Raw genomic sequence first — 16,174 nt, forward strand, 5'->3', positions numbered from 1 at the left:
TTGGAGAAGCGCATATATATATATATATATATATATATATATATATATATATATATATATATATATATATATATATATTGTCCTATTATACTAAAAGACAGAAAATAATTAATTTGCTAATAAACCCAATTAATAATGTAATGAGCTGGATATAATTATTCTATTAGTAATTTGTCACAGTGTATTTTTTATGTTAATAATCCTGTTACTAAAGATTTATATAATATATAATATTATATTATATTATATTTAATAATAATAACGTTACCCCCCCGTAATCACGGCGAACAGATAATAATTGTCTTTAGTTGTACGTCCATGGGAATGATAAGTGATCTTTATTAAACTGAGAGACATGTAAAAAAACTATTCTCATGTGCCAAGTCAATAATCCTTAATAATATTTAAATTACAGGAAAGAATCCATGTAGTAAAAACACACACAGCTTCCAATAATATTACTATTGCTATGCAACAATTAAGACAGTTTAATGAACAATAGTGACTTGAAAACACACTGAAGATTTCAACTCGTTACAAACAATACTTTTCAAATTTTACATTTCAAGATTTTCATAATAAAAATATTAGAATGGACTTTGAATAAAAAAAAAACAACAACTTGATACATAAATGTCAATCGAGACATACACTACTATAAATTGGCTGAAAAACTAACATAAAACATTATACAAAGGTAAATAAATTGCTAGTCATAGTTGTAAGTTTTAAATTAATTTAAAACTAACAAACCTTCAGGTCACTACCGTGCTGAAATTTTACGATTATACAATTAAAATGTTATACTTATAGCTTATACTAAGGAAAAATTCATAACTAACTATATAAAAACTCTTTACCAAACATATTTTCACACATGTATTTATATATAATTTTTATTAATCTCATATTTTACTAAAAACAACTACCTTATGAGATAAGAAATCTGGGACCCTGCAGAATAGACAGTTTATAATAAGTAATGTAACGGATTACTTGGTTGTGATCGGAAGAGAATTAGTCGACGTAGCGTCAACGTTCGTTTGTGATACTCTTGATCTATTTTGTGTAATTTAAATTTACGACCTTTCGTATTGTTGTTCTATGTCATATATGTAAGCGTGTACAAATACGTGTATAGTCGTAAGTTTAATACATACGAAGTAAATGATGAACTAAGAATGCACATAAAACAACAGCACAGTTCCAGATCTGTGTTTTGTAAGCGTGAATGTGGGCGTGTACTTTAGAAAAATATTAAACATAGGTCAGTGTATCGTAAAAAGGTCAAATAAGATCATGATGACTACTAGTCCAGTTGTTACTAATAAAGACTAGATTACAGCTATAATATTTTTTTCAACTAGAGATGTAATTGATATGAAATGTATACTGATGACTATAGAGCTCTAAGAGGTTATTGAGGTCTTACATTGAATTCTTAATAAACTGGTGCAGAGATGATGGCCTCATCTTAAACTTAATCCGGAGAGTCTCTTGTAATGTCAGCGATCATCTCGCCGCTTTTGTTTCTCTGCTTGTCTCTCTCGAGATTCACTTAAAGGTGTTTTTAACTCCCTTTTACTTTCTTTATATATATATATATATATATATATATATTATTATAATATATATATATATTTATATATATATATTATATATATATATATATTTACTTTATATATATATATATATATATATATAGATGTATATTATTGACTTTATATAAATTTACTCTGTTTAATCAGTAAATAAAACTTATTTGTTGAGAAAATGTATTAAATAATATGTCTCTATGTACTATAAATCTGAATATTACATAAAAACAAAAACATTAAATGCAAAGATTGTGTGGAAATGTTTCCGTGTCTCTGGATGTTCATATCTTATTAAATATTGATATTTAATTATATTTATAAAAGTATTTGCATTTAAATAAATTAAGTCAGTAGTACCATGTGACTTTTAATATTTTACCCTGAACAGTTTTATACAGACTCAGTTTTTAAAGTTGCTTAAATCACTATAAATGTTATCAGTTGTGTTTTCACATTGCGCTCAGATTAAAATAAAGTATGTGAAGGAAAGCAATGTTGTAAAAACAGTATATAAAAAGAAGTCTCATAATGATTCTTTGGAGAGAAAGTACTCACCCAGAAATATCTCATTATAACAGGTCGCCTTGGAATTGAATTCAAGACGAGGTTTGCAGCTGAAAAGGAGTTTATTAAGCATGCAATTGACTTGATAATGAAGGCGTCAGGAAATCTTTGACGTTGCGTCGCGTCGCATTATCGTTGTTACCTCGTGCTTTCCGTGCGAAAGCACTGTAATAAGCATTCAATTGGATTGAGATCGAAAGCCCCAGGAAATCTCTGAAGTAGCGTCGCGTTGTCTTAGCGTTGTTATATATCTTGCTTTACGTGTAAAAGCAGTTTTAACTATCACTGTTATTATATTTATAGTATTTCCAGTTAAACCAGAAACTAAATAATATTAATAGAAATAGGTTTCGTACCTATTTGCTTACAAAGACCACAGTCCAAAATACTCTATAATATCCGTTATGAATAATTAAATATCAATCTCTTCTCAAAACATTGACCAGATTTAGTTTTCTATGTAGTAAGCAAGATTTGTAAACGCATATAATTTACTGTAAAAAAGTTAAATATTCTCGTATAATAACTACAATTCAAAATTATTATACAACACACACACACACACAATAAATAAATAAATATATATATATATTCATATATATATATATACATATATATATATATATATATATATATATATATATATACATATATATATATATATATATATATATATATATTTATATATATATATATATATATAATATCTCAGGTCATAGCAACACGGTATATAAACATTATTTGTTGAAACATGTTGATATCCATCGAAACGAACCAAACATAAGTTACGGATTGTTTACGTAGTTTTTGATGTGGTAGATGTTACGTGTATATCACCTATAATTCCTTTAGTTTATTCCTTTTACCAATTAAAAATAGGCCTAAGATATTTAGATTTTAAACCCAAATTTCTTTCATTTACCATTAACAGACTTCGAATAATTGGCTCCAACACTAAGGGATGGCTGCACATGGTAGGTGAAACATTGAAGACATATTGAATATTTCATCATCTCTCGGGGAATTTGGCTTCTTAGATTACCTAACTGGACACAGGATTATTTTGCAGGGTACTTTGAAGGGAAGCCGTTGAAAGACAAACCATATGGAAACTGCAAGGTATCATATTTGTTCATTTAACCATGACAATTCTCAACGTATTTAACATTCTGCTGGAATGTGTGAACCTGTCTCACAGCCCAGGACAGTCGTCCCTTGGGGCATTTTCACTAGCTTAAACATTACGTAATAGCTAACCATTTGTCATAAACAATAATTCTTTATGATTACCTGAAAAAGTAAGTTTATAAGGTAAGTTTACAAATGAAACCTCCCCATAGAATTTTATAACTACTATTGCCAAAGAACACAAATTGCTAAAACAGTAGTTTAGTAATTTCCCTTGACAGTACAACAAGTAATATATTTTTTATCAGCCGCTTCCAGTTTGTTTAGAACTGTTTGCAGCAGTTATTTAAACAAAATTATTATTTCGTTTGTACTTTATTATTTTGTTTTGCACAGGTAATCCTTAAAGTTATATTTTTAAAGAGTTATATTTTTTTATTACTTAAGCTGGGACGGTATACAATTCATTCAATTTATAAATTATGCATTTATTGTATTATTATGAAGTGTTTGCATCCTTTACACAACGGGATACCTAAAACGTAAATATTTCTTTTATGAAAAATCTTAACACGAAACAAATATAGAAGAACAATAATATTAGCCCCTAATACGCGACCTTATATAATAGCTTATGATTAGTGTGTGTATCTTTTTCTTGGACAACACGAAGTTTAGTACATAGAATCATGTTGATAGTCTTTGAAACAAACCATCACACCAATAAATAAACAATCTTTGGGCAAAAACAATTTCAAAGTGTCCTTAAAAACTAGTTAAACTTGAAAATTCTCTGGGCGAGGCTTCCCGACGAGTGTTTCCTATATTGAACAACCTTTACAGCAGTGTTCCTGTGAAGAAAACAATTGAGATATTGAACATGAAATTAGGATAAAAACTAAAACCTTCTTTCAAGAGTCTATTTGTTAACTTATAAATGTAATAAAAGAAGTTATGTACAAAATTTATTTCTCATACAATGAAAAGTTTTATATCCAAACAAATGGTCTAGCCATGGGTTCTCAGTTATAAAATTTTATCTGATATTTATTACAATCATGTCGAAACAGAACACATTATATTATCAGACAGGATTATAAATAGGAACCAAATACTTGTATACAAGAGATGATAACATATCTTTTCTTAAATTGTAATATCAGGTAATTTAATTTTCTCCTTAACTAATTAAACAGTATTGCACCAAAACTTATCTTACATTAGAAACAAAATATTTAAACAGAATAAAGTTCCTTGATATATTAGTAAAAGTAAACAATAGTCTTGAATTTATATTTTATTGAAAACTCACACCATTCACGCTACATTCTACTATCCTTAAAACTCCATAATATACGGATTGTTAAGAGTCTCATTAAATAAATAGGACTATTAAGAACATTTAAACATAATAAAACATATAACACTTATAAATAGCCATTATAACTCTAAAAATATGGTACACAACTCATATAATATCTAATACCGTAGAAGTCTTCTAACTCTATCTTTACTAGGGTGATACGTGTAATCATGCAATATGACATAATTTGGAAATCTAATGAATTATATGATGTAAGATTTTCAGATCATTGGGTCCATGAATATATGCATTGGATATTTACAGCAGTATTTTATCTTGTGTTTTGGCTTCACCGAACACCACTCGTGTAAATTTACTCGCGAAGTATGTGGGTCGTGATATCAGTCTTTTTAACAACATAGGTCTATATCTTTTATAATTATTAGAATATCGATAAAACGCATCCTTAAAAGTTTTTATTTGTAAATAGGTACTATAACAAAGATGTAGTTTATTTTTATTTACAGCAATATAAATGAACGTAGACTTGAAAAACTAGAAATAAGATAAAACTCAAGTAATGAAAATTTTAACACAACAGTAATATACTAAGTATAAGTACCTGGTTCAACATATACCGAGTTCCATTCTGACCATTATTGAATATCGAAGAGACCTTTCATACACCGCACATAGAGCTTAAGTTTCAGTAATTATGTAATATTAAATTAGATATATATTTTAATATGTATCGAAATAAAGTCTTTTTACAGTCTACAGGTTCTCAACATTATTTATTGAGGGGATATATCAACGGTAGTGGTATTAGTGGTATGAGCTTTCATAACTAGTACTTGTGATCAGAATCTGTGAAAAATACTAGTATATACTAGTATCATGAAACGATACTATACTAGTATGTAGTATAAATATATTATTACCACAAAACAATCAGTACTAGTTTAATATACAATGGGCTAAAGATTATATATATATATATATATATATATATATATACATTCATTAAATTTGTATGTGGCAATAGCCTAATTTAATTTCAATAAATATTGAATCGCAAAAAGTACTTACTCCGCCGGAACTCGAACCCGGATCTCTCACTTGCCGGGTGAATGAGCTACCATTACACCACAGAGCCCTCACCTTTTACCATTCATATTTTTATGATAAATATTATATATATATTGAAATTATATATATATATATTGTCAAATATAATATCAGTCAAAGTCCAGTTAGAAGCAATTCTGAAATAGTGTTAAAGAAAAATACAACTGAGCTCACTGCTTAAGTTGAAAACTGCTTACATGCTAACGTAGTGCCGCAGATTTCGTTTCGATGCCTGTTACGAGGTTAGTGGCGTTCAATATTGTTCGAACAGCTCATAATTTAGCTGTACTACATTAAAATATTTAATGTACAACTTTAGAACATCTACGTTGCTGATGAAGAGGTAGGTGTGAATTGAGATTGTTCCAACAGCTCATAAGATAGTTGTAATACATTGTGATATATGTAATTAAAATGTTAGAACATTTACAAAAATAAGGGTTTACCAAATATCATGCGATTCCTACGATAGAACATCATGCTACCCATATCTATACCTGGATTCGTGTCAATATTTGTTTAAATGATCAAGTTGCTACTGTAGTTTGTCATTACTGTAATGTTTCTATCTAATATAAAGTACTGTATGTTAAGCAAGATAAAATAGGAAACACATTATTTCAATACGACTACGTGCTGACATAAAGAACTATTGTAAGACATTTTCCACTTTCATACAGCTTGATTAACATTACTGAGAAATAAAAAAAAAAACTGTTCCCATCTGAAGTCAGTGTATAAAATACTTGACTGTGGAAGGTTTTTGTTGTAAATATTTAGTTTTATTATGAGCATGCTATACCATATAATTCAAAGTACTAACTCAGTAATTAAAAGGTTTTTTTAATACATAATATTATTTCAGCATAATGTGATTTCATATCTTGTCAAAAATATTGCCTCATATTCATTAAACTACTACTGAATAAGGTTGTATGTTAAAATGAAGCTTGAAGTGATAAGCGTGGTTTGAGGATTGACAAAGGAACTGGAGTCAATCCTCCATCCATATAAAGACATTGTGCGAAATTCTAAACCATATATCATTATCAACCCACCAGATATATACTAATATAAAAATATACTAGCAGCACTTTAAATGTTTACAGCCATAAAGGCCATGCAAAAAATTAGGAACGGAGTTTCATCACTATGAGTGTCGTTTTATAAGTCACGCATATTTATCTTTCATTGACGCAAGTAATACTAAAGCGATTACATTGAATATGTAAACTGAGTTTAAGAAATTGTATATTTATCTATTGAAATTACTCTAAATTATTTAAATGAAGAGGAAGATTACTAATTTACAAACAAGATATCTATCTCATAATCTGACTAAGGGTGCTCCAACTATCAAACAAAATAAATAGCCTATTTATCTCTGTAAGTTGGGTAAATCACTCTGTTCAACAAACGACTAATTGAATAGTATAAATAATATAGGGAATTGAACAGATTGATTCCTTATCCTCCCGATTTAATAATAGTAGGTAGTATTATAGTAATTAATAAAAAGTAGGATTGGCTCAACTCTCTATTAGGAAATTTATGCCTACGTAACGGATCACCTGGCATACTTCTTTTTTTTGTGCCCTCGATAATCGTTTTAGACGTAATGAATATATGAAAACTTGATAGAGTACAGTGTTTGTTGTTGCTTCCCAAACCATGTTTGCTATTTCATTGTATTTCAATGGTTCAGTCTAGGAATTATATGAATATTTATACTCGTATTCCTAGTTTTTATCGTATGCCTCATCAGTGATTCAGTGGACGCGATGATTTTTTATTCAGTATCTGGAGTGTGTTGCTTTGTTACTCCAGTTGCTATAGTAACGGATTAAATACGGCCGCTCGATTCATGAAATTGTTTCCATGGATCAAATGATTTGCTGAATCATGTAAATGGCCAGTTCTTTCATTCACCTAAAGTAAATATACCGTTCCATAATGTCTAAGGAAACCAAAATTCAAATATCCTACATGTAAATATCCTACCCTTTCACAATTACGCAAAATACAAAATAAATTAATCGGTTTGTAGTCTCCAAAGCTTCTGTCCTTAACAAAAGTTGGGTTGGCACTGTTTCACATCAAAACACCTTCTCAAACTACTGTTTTATATATATATATATCTTCTGTAATATCAATCGGCTTCAATACTCTTCCAAGTATTTAAATTTAAACAAAAAGATGAGGTGTTATGTAAATAATATAGCGCTGAGTAAAACTGCTTTGGTGGTAAACATATTTGTACTAAATACAAACTATGACTTTCGGATGATTTGACCTTTATAAAGGCATAATCTTATTTTAATGCTTTAAGGTTAATTTAGAATCGGTATCACTCGTAAAACCACCAATAAGACCCTAAGTAGGAAAGCCGATTAGCACTGTTTATGAACTTATCAGTAAGGTACTTTACCCGATTTTATTTTCCAACGTTTTTCCAATGAGCTGGCAATAAGCGTCGGATTGCCAAACCCTTTTTAAAACTAAGAAATTCAGGGGATGTAAGTTTTTCCCGATTTGGAAATAGACAAATATAAGCAATTGATAATTGATACTTCTCTGCAAAAGCAGCATCTGTTGTGAATTAAAGGAAACACAAATGTACATAAAAAATTTAATTTCATTTTCAATATTATAATTACTATTTTAGAAATTAGTATTACTTTTACAATATTCAAAGAGTGTGATCTTCATACATTTTGAATACCCAGTTGTTGAGTTTCGAAAAGAAAATTCACAGCCCTATTATTGTAAATTACTCATATTACTTGTAATGTTAGCCTATTCGATCATTTTTTCATGTGAATTGAAGCAAAACCTCAAATGCAAACCATGTCTTGGTGAAAATGGTTTTTGTAGGTAAAAAAATATAATAAAACTAATTTAATGAGGAATACACCAATCAAGCTATAATTGTTTGAAAATTACAGTGCTTTGTCTTAAAAATAAAAAGAATGTCTAAACTGTAACAAAAATAAATTAACAGAAATATCACACCTCCCATACAGTCGCTATACAATAAAAGTTTTTCCAAAAGTTCTTTAAAACATACCTAATTAAGTATGTTTTAAGAATATGTCACATTACATAATAATGTAGGATGTTGCTCTCTTTCAGGATTTAAACCACAAATATTTTTGTATTAAATAAACTGCTTTTCATAGTAAAAATACCGGAACACGAAAATCATTAAATACATTAGCTTCATAATAACAATATATATCGAACGATTCATTACATGTAAATTTAAATGTATTTATTTTTAAATTTACAAAAGTTACCGCAAGTACAAGTTTGCCTCTAAAGTTCTATTTAAATAAAATATGCAACAAATGATTATCTGCCTATGATTAAACTTGATTAACAGAAGATTAAACTGTTCACAAGCGTAAACATTGCATTACACATTAATACTCATAAAATCTACAGAAATTAGAGCTAAGTCCTTTTACCGTATGATAATTAGGTGATTATGGCTATATAATTGTATATATATATATTATTTTAACAGTCTAATTTTAAGAAATAGTGTGAAAATAAAGTAGTCTTCTTCCCCTTCCCCCACGAATTGAATAAGATAGGGCTCTGTGGTGGAATGGAGTACATTTTGTTCATCAACTTTTATTGAAATCAAGTACCATATTAAATGTAAAAATGATTCAATTCAGTGGGGAAAGTAATTGGGTAGTTGTAAAAGTTTAATCATGTAACAATGGATGTATAATCTCAGCTATTTAAAATTATGTTGAACTTTTAAAATTGTACATTATATTACATGAGAGCTTAAAAATACGATTATATACTCTATAGGCTAATAATGACTATTTTTCAAAATTAATTTTCTATACATTATGTTTTAGTTATCATTTTGTTGTTACGCCTATAGGAGAGATAAAAGCAAAGCGCTGTCAGGCTTCGTAGGCGTAATTATTGAGTGCGAGGTTTACAGTACCACCGTTTATGTATAAGTTAATAAAAACCATATGATGTATTTTTAAGTTATGTATTTATGTAACAATTTAGTTCTAGTGAGTGTAGACTTTTTCAGATTACGAAACTTATGACAGAAAATTATTATTGTTTTGTATGAAGGTAGATTATATTTTATGCAAAGAATTATTAAATGCTAAAAAACATAAAATGAGCATTATTGAATAAATTTCCAATGATGTACCCTAAGGAGATAAAAATGTTATATAATAGATCAAATTAATAATAAGAATAAAAAAACAAATACCGTAAGGTTATTCAAAGCCTAAATGAAAATATGCGAATAATTATAGTCCTTATTAAAACAGCTTATTAGTATTATTATAGCTCACTGTCTTTAAGAAAACGCGCTCTCTGTGCGTGTGTGTGTGTGTGTGTGTGTGTCTGTGTTTGGGTATGTGTGCTAATATTATGATATATTTTCTAAATTTAAACCTTTTTCACGAAACAAGCAGATCTAGGAAGTTAAACTCGACCTGGGTTTTAGTATCAACAACCCTTATTCTAAAAGTGAGCAAGAGACTTAGAAGATGTCTTGTTGTCAAGTATAATCATCGACACTAAAAAATTTCAATTTAATATCCATTTTATATCGAACATTAACTTAGCAAATCTACTATCATTCGTTTACAACTCCCTAATATAGAATTTTGACAACCATTATTATGCTTTGTATTCTTGGTGGAAGTGAGTAGGTTGTAATGGAAAAGACATTTTTCATAACTTCATACTTCCAAACTGATGATGCCTTAACCGGCGAAAGCGCTTTTTAAATAAATTTATTGTGGAAGTATGAAAAATGTCTTTTCCATTAAAACCATTATTATCACCATTCTCAAAATACGTGATTGAACTTAGACTCTTAATTGGTTGTTATACAGCTGCACAAAGGTCGCTCTATTTAATTATATATGCAGTCGCCAAAAAAATAACAGAGGCAGACAAAAACAATATTTAATAATAGAATAAACACGATATATTTAAAATTAATAGGTAACGTAAACAATGATTGGTTTCTTAAAAATTTTGTCAAATGCAATTAATTATTGTATATGAATCTTTAAACGAACTATTTGATTTCAATATTGTATTTAATTGATAACTAAATAATAATAGAATTTATCGAATTTAATAATACAGTGTACTTGTGCTCTTTTATTGTATATTGGGAGAGAAAAAGTATGCGGTCACTGGCCTAATGCTGGAACTGAGTACACACTTCAGTTATAAGTTTGGATCTACCACAAGCTAACCCGGAAGGTAAATAGAAAGAAGAATTAACGCAAAGGAACACTTATGCATAGCTTTCCACAAAATAAAAATTACTGCCTCTTTTGAGACAAAAATATGTTTTTGTTCTTTAAGGTAAGATGCGAAGATGCGGAGCTTTGAACTCAAAATTTTTTATGTCTTATTTTAATGAATTATCAAAAAGTATATATGTATATTAAAAAACCAGGAACGTTATAATATGATAAATATTTAAATTTCTATGATAAATACTCAACTATTACAGTATGCAGTGCAAAATAATAGTTGTCATATTACAAACTAAGTGAAATAAGTTTATCCCGTAGCAAAGCACGGGTATTCAGCTTATGTTTTAAAAAATAAGAGAAGGTTGGATTTTAAAACCAAGGTATGTAGTTTTTATTACTTTTTACATTTTCAGTAACACAAAACACTTAGGTATCAAACCTGCAGTGCAGATGTTCACAAATAATAGCGTGTTGAGAGCTCTGGTAATCCTCTGCAGGGATTCTGTATCTGGTCTACTATAATTGCCTCCGTTAATAGTCGTTACCTTTAGTAATTGTAATCATGTATAATGAACTCTTTAGTGTATTTAATTTTTGTCTTCATTATTTAAACAAATCAATGCTTATTTATTAATACAAGTGAAATAAATTTTTGAAAACTTAAATATTAAATTAATAGATTACAACAAGATTAAAACTGAACTGACTATGAAAGTTAGTTTTCGATTTTCTTTCTCTTTGTTAGCTAAAAAAGTAAACTTTTCAAATGTGGTCCGAAATAAACCGATAAACCTACCATAAACGTTAACTACAAATTGCAATAATTATTTTTGCTTCACACACCAACTAGTTACCGGTTTATGATTTACCGATGACCTGGTAGATACCTTTTGTTTAGATGTATTATGCATATCTAGAGACAAGGAAATTAATCAAGAAACTAGTATCATATTCAGATTTTAGACTTATTTACAAAATTATGAATTATTGTTCTTTTCGAAGTGGTTTGAATAATTAACATACCTATATCAAAGTAACAATTTATAGGTTTGAATGTATTTTATTGGTTGTAATGTAACGAAACCATCAACTGTTTGGCTCAAAAAATTTTGTTTCTGTGTTATGTGTGTGTGACCGCTCGACATATCTAAAATGATTTGACGCCTGAAATAAAAGTTGTGCATGATTTGTAAATGAGGAACACTGAGCTCAACGAGGGTGCATAACACTCAATAGCTTTTTGCTGAGAAAACAGCTATATTTACCTTGATCTAAATGGGTAATCATTCCGGCAACGGGGAAATAGCAGAATAAATGCATTTATGAACAAAACTCAACACATACATAGTAGAGACAAACATGTAAATGTTTTAACATATGTAGCTTAATTATCCCCATACATAATTTTATAGTTTATTTTTGTGCAGACATTTATTATTTAAACTCTGATATGAAATCTAATTTAATAATACGCAATCTGAATATATCATGTGGTAAGTTATGTTGAAAAACAAGATTATAATTGAAGTTTATTATTTTAAACCTAAATCAACAGTCCAAGGTTTCATTATACAAAAAAATGAAAGTAAAGCTATATATATATATATATATATATATATATATATATATATAATATATATATATTATATATTTGTGTGTGTAGCACACGATATATCGAAAAGGAACTGACCTATAGACTTGAAGTAATGCTTAAAGCTTAACTTAAATCTTTTGTACAATGAAACCTTGGACTGTTGATTTAGGTTTAAAATAATAAACTTCAATTATAATCTTCAATAAAAAAAGTGCTTAAGCCAAGTTTATAGGAGAATTATTGAGAAGGTAAAATAGAGCCTAATCTGCGTCCAAATCTATGAAAAATCTTACACACTATACATACTTATTATTAACCCTATATTGAACCAGGACCATACACAAACACACACACACACACACACACACACTATATAATATATAAATTACGGCCAAATACAATATAATTGAAATCGTAAAAAGAAAGGGTGGTGTAATGGTAGCACATCTACCCGGCAAGTGAGAGATCCGGGTTCGAGTCCCGGCGGAGCAAGTACTTTTTGTGATTTAATGTTTATTGAAATTATAAATAAATAAATAATATAAATAAATAAATAAAATAAATATATATATATATTATAGTGGTGATATATTATAAGTTTGAGAAGGTGTCTGTATGTCAAACAGTGCCACCCTAACTTTTAATATAGATAGCAGCAGTGGCGACTACAAACCAATTATTTATTTTGTATTTTGCGTAATGAGCACAATTGTGAAAGTGTACAATGTAGGATATTTGTATTTTTTGTATCTTTAGACATTTTGTAATGATATAGTTACTTTACCTGAAGGAAATAAACTGCAGGAATTGGCCATTAACATGATTCAGCAAATCATTTAATCCATAAAAACTATTTGATGAATCAAGCGGACCGTTACTATAGCAACTGAAATAACAAAGTAATACACACCAGATACCAAATGAAAAATTCATTCAGTGGACATCGCGTCCACTGAATCATCTGATGAGGCATACGGTAATAACTAGTAATATACATATAATTAACATATGTAAAAATATTGATATAATTCCTAAACTGAACCATGGAAATATAATGAAATAGCGAACATGGTCTGGGAAGGAACAATAAACACTGTACAATCAAGTTTTCAGATATTCATTATGTCGAAAAACGATTATCGAGGGCACAAAAAAAGGAGCAAGCCAGGTGATCCGTTACGTTGGCATAAATTTTCTAATAGAGAATTAAACAATCCTACTCGTTATTAATTACTATTTTACTTCTATTATAAAATCGGGAGGATAAGGAATCAATCTTTTCCATTCCCTATATTATGTATACTATCGAATTGCTCGTTTGTTGATCAGAGTTTACCCTAACTTCCACAGAAAAATAAGCTATTTATTTTGTTTCATAGTTGGAGCATCCTTAGTCAGATTATAGATAGAGCAAATTGTTTGTAAATTAATAATCTTCCTCTTCATGGAATTAATTTAGAGTAATTTCAATAGATAAATATACAATTGCTTAAACTCAGTTTACATATTCAATGTAATCGCTTTAGTATTATTTGTGTCAAGGAAAGATACATATGCGTGACTTATAAAATGACACTCTTAGTGATGAAGCTCTGTTTTCCTAATTTATTAACAAGATATGAGAGCACATTATGCTGTAATAATGTTATTACTGAGTTATTACTTTGAATTATATGGTATAGCATGTTCATTATAAAACTAAATATTTACAACAAAAAACCTGCCACTCTCAAGTATGCCACTCTCAAACCCTGACTTCAGATGGGAACAGTTTTTTTTTATTTTTCATCAATGTTTAATCAAGCTGTATGAAAGCAGAAAATGTGTTTACAGTAGTTCATTATGTCAGCACGTAGTCGTATTGAAATAGTGTGTTTCCTATTTGATCTGGCTTAACACACAGTACTTTAAATTAGGTAGAAACAATACGGTACAGTAATGGCAAACTACAGTAGCAACTTGATCATTTAACAAATATTTACACGAAACCGGGTATAGATATGGTACCATAATGTTCAATCGTAGGAATCGCATGATATTTGGTAAACCTAATGATTTGTAAATGTTCTAATATTTTCATTACATATATCACAATGTATTACAGCTAGCTTATGAGCTGTTGGAACAATCTCAATTCACACTAACCTCTTCATAAGCAACGTAGATGTTCTAACAGTTTCATTAAACATTTTATAATGTAGTACAGCTCACTTATGGCCTGTTCGAACAATATTGAACGCCACTAACCTCGTAACAGGCAAGGAAACGTGCCAATCATAAGCTATTATATAAGGTAACGTATTAGGGGCTAATATTATTGTTCTTGTATATTTCTTTCATGTTAAGATTTTTAATAAAAGAATATTTAAGTTTTGGTTATCCCGTTGTGTAAAGGATGCAAAGAATTCATAATAATACAATAAATGCATAGTCAATAAATTGAATGGTATATCGTCCCAGATCATGTAATAACAGATTTTACACTTATGAATAACTTTAAGTATTCCCTGTGTAAAACAAAATAAAGTACAAACGAAATAATAATTTTGTTTAAATACTGCGGCAAATAGTTCTAAACAAACTGGAAGCGGCTAATAAGAAATATATTACTTGTTGTACTGTCAAGGGAAATTACTAAACTACTATTTTAGCAATTTGTGTTCTTTAACTGGCAGTGGTGGTTATAAACTTCTATGGAGAGGTTTGGTTTTTGTAACTTACTATATAAACTTACTTTTTCAGGTAATCATAAAGAATTATTGTTTATGACAAATGGTTAGCTATTGCGTCATGTGTAAACTAGTGAAAACGCCCCAAGGGACGACTGTCCTGGACTGTGAGACAGGTTCACACATTCCAGCAGATTGTTAAATACGTTGAGAATTGTCATGATTAAAGGAACTAATATGATACCTTGCAGTTTCCATATGGTTTGTCTTTCAACGGCTTCCCTCCAAAGTACCATGCAAAATACAACCTTGTGTCCAGTTAGGTAATCTAAGAAGCCAAATTCCCCGAGAGATGATGAGATCAACAGAGATGTGTCTTCAATGTTTCACCTACCATGTGCAACAATCTCTTAGTGTTGGAGCCAATTATCCTAAGTCTCACCCTTATTCAGTTGGTCTAGAAAGAGATCCAGAATATACAGTAGTAACTACTGTACCTTACTGCATTTCTAATATTAAAATTATATGTGTCCGACTCACGACGCGTATTAACTACAAAATTTGGACCTTGCATTGATACATTTTTAGATTTTAAACTGATTTACCGCAGTCCACAAATAGCAATTATATAACTCTAACATATAAAGCCACGTATCACTATAAACAAAGTTTTTCAAGAAAGAATTTAAAATTTTCTCTCTGGGAAGAAAACTGTTCTGTATTTTATATATTAGCGAATACAGCTAACAATATTTTATATGGCAGCATGTAATGATAAAAATAAAAATAAATATATTAAATAAATGTATTATTATTGCGTAACTCTATTTACAAATTCATAATAAAAACATGTAATTATTTCATAAAAAGACACATGGGAAAGTTTGAGCATGACTGAATCTGGCTGTGAAGTCACGAGCTTTGCT

The sequence above is a fragment of the Homalodisca vitripennis genome, chromosome 3, assembly GCF_021130785.1.
Source record: "Homalodisca vitripennis isolate AUS2020 chromosome 3, UT_GWSS_2.1, whole genome shotgun sequence".
Lineage (NCBI taxonomy): Eukaryota > Metazoa > Arthropoda > Insecta > Hemiptera > Cicadellidae > Homalodisca > Homalodisca vitripennis.